At 38.1% G+C, this 2,384-nt stretch overlaps 1 non-coding gene across 1 annotated transcript; it reads right to left on the bottom strand.

Moving 5' to 3' along the window:
• Positions 1-775: 775 nt before the first annotated feature.
• On the bottom strand, positions 776-882 carry LOC131178023 (small nucleolar RNA R71). The gene has a single exon (XR_009147154.1). It is a non-coding gene; the product is annotated as a small nucleolar RNA R71 (small nucleolar RNA).
• Positions 883-2,384: the final 1,502 nt, after the last annotated feature.

The following is a 2,384-nucleotide window of genomic DNA, read 5'->3' as shown; positions in this document are numbered from 1 at the left end:
TATACTACTTGTACGACCCGTGCACTTGCGGTTGGGACGCATCAAGTTTTTGGCGCCGTTGCCGGGGAGTTGTTTGTTTAAGATTGAATTCTTGATTATTTTAGTTGTTTTTAGTTTTATCTTTTCTATCTTTTCATTTTGTGTTTGTTTGTTCTTTTTCAGGTACTTTAATCTTTTATGAGAAGAGCTAGAAGCTCAAGTGACACAACCTTACTGTTTAATCCTGAAATTGAGAAATTTTGTAAGGCCAACAAGAAAGAAACCAGAAGAAGGAAGGAAGCTTCGAGAGAAACTGAATTAGAAGCAGATATGGCTGATGAAAGAATTAGAATTGGTGTTGGTAATCTTTGAAATGGTCAAAACAATGAAAATGAAGCCCCAGGGGAAGAAGTTGTTAATGCAAACGTGCCTAGGGGAAGTATGATGGATCATGCTTTTCCTCGTTTTGATGACTTGAGAGAGAGCATAGCAAGACCAAGGATTGATGCGAACAGTTACAAAATGGATTTTGGAGTTCTTCAAATGATCCAAAACTCTCAATTTGGAGGACATCCTTCTGAAAATCCACACACACACCTGAAGAAGTTTGCTATGATTTGCGACATGCAAAAACAACCTGGAGTGTCTGATGATGCAGCAAGATTGAAGCTATTCCCATTCTCTTTGAAAGATAGAGCATTGGATTGGCTTGATTCTTTACCTCACAACTCCATTACAAATTGGGAGCAACTAACTGATGCATTTCTTGCACAATATTTTCCACTGGAAAAACTCAAGAGTGAGGAATCAAATGACGACTTTCGGACCAAGAGAAGATGAAACTCTCTATGAATCATGGATGAGATGGAAGGAATTAGAGAGATTATGCCCACATCATGCCATTCCAAAATGGATGATAAATCGAATTTCTACACAAATGTCACTCCTGCAATCGGAGGAATTATTGATGCTCAAGCAGAGGAGAATTTATTATAAAGCATGAAGATGAAGCTTATGAGTTATTAGAGAAAATTGCAAAGAATACTCATCTTTGGAGTAGTCCAAGAGGACCAGCTCCAACTCGAAAAGGCAATTTCTTTGGAATGTATGATCTTGATCCATTCAACATGATTAATGCAAAGTTTGATGCACTTACAAATGTCCTTGCTAAGAAGATGGAAGATTTGAGTATGTTGGTTAGTTCAACATCATCAGTGGAAGTTCACAACAAGTGGCTTATGCAGAGGAAACTACCGGTGTGGAGTAGATTATGGAGAACAAGCGGCATATGTTGGTAATTATGGAAACAAGCAAATGGGAATCCTTATTCTCAAACTTACAATCCAAATTGGAGGAATCATCCCAACTTTTCATGGGGCAATCAGCAAAATCAAGTTCAAAATCGAATTTTCAACCACAAGCAGAGTCAAGTACCATATCAGCAAAATAGGCAACCATTGCCCAATTTTCAGAGAAAAATATGAACCCTCCACCAAAACAAAGAAGAACGAAATTCCACCATGAAGCTTTATTGCAATGATTCTTGCCAACCAAAATAAGCATGATGAGGAGATGAGAGAGGTGAAAGCAAGGTGGAACAAATGCAAACACACAATGAATCTTTGGAAAACCAGTTGCACAACAAGCATCTTCCTCAAGTGCCAAATCTTTTGGAAAGCTTCCAAGTCTACCAGAAAATCCAAGAGAGCATTGTCAAGCTATTACTTTAAGAAGTGGTAAAGTTATAAATGATGAGAAGAGTGAAAGCAGTGAGAAGAGAGAAAATGAAAAAGGAACTGTGAGAGTGAAAAACAAGAAAGTGCAGAAAAATGTAAGGAGAAATTTGAAGAAAAGAAGAGAAATATATACCTCCCGAGCCCTACAAGCCACAACTTCCCTTTCCACAAAGATTTCACAAAGCCAAGCTTGATAGGCAATTTGGGAAGTTCTTAGAGGTTTTGAAGAAACTTTACATAAATGTGCCTTTTGTTGATGCTCTTTCACAAATGCCCTCTTATGCAAAATTCTTGAAAGAAATTCTCTCAAACAAGAGAAAACTTGAAGATGATGAAAGCTGTAGCTTTGAGAAGAATGTAGTGCTATCCTCCAAAGGAAACTTCCTCCAAAGCTTAAGGATCCAGGAGTTTTTCAATTCCATGCCACATTGGAGAGTCTTGTTCTACAAAAGCTCTATGTGATTTAGGGGCAGTGTTAGCCTTATGCCCCTTTCTATCTATGAGAAGCTCAACATGGGAGATCTAAAGCCAACCCACATTTCTCTTGATTAGTGTGAGAACAATCAAGTATCTGAAGGGATTTTGGAGAATGTGCCTGAAGGTTGGAAAGTTCTATATACCTGTTGACTTTGTCATCTTGGACATGGAGGAAGATTCCAATATTCCAAT

This window comes from Hevea brasiliensis, chromosome 2 (assembly GCF_030052815.1).
Source record: "Hevea brasiliensis isolate MT/VB/25A 57/8 chromosome 2, ASM3005281v1, whole genome shotgun sequence".
NCBI lineage: Eukaryota > Viridiplantae > Streptophyta > Magnoliopsida > Malpighiales > Euphorbiaceae > Hevea > Hevea brasiliensis.
Note: the sequence above shows the minus strand (reverse complement) of the source record. Positions and strands in the feature narration are given on the sequence as shown.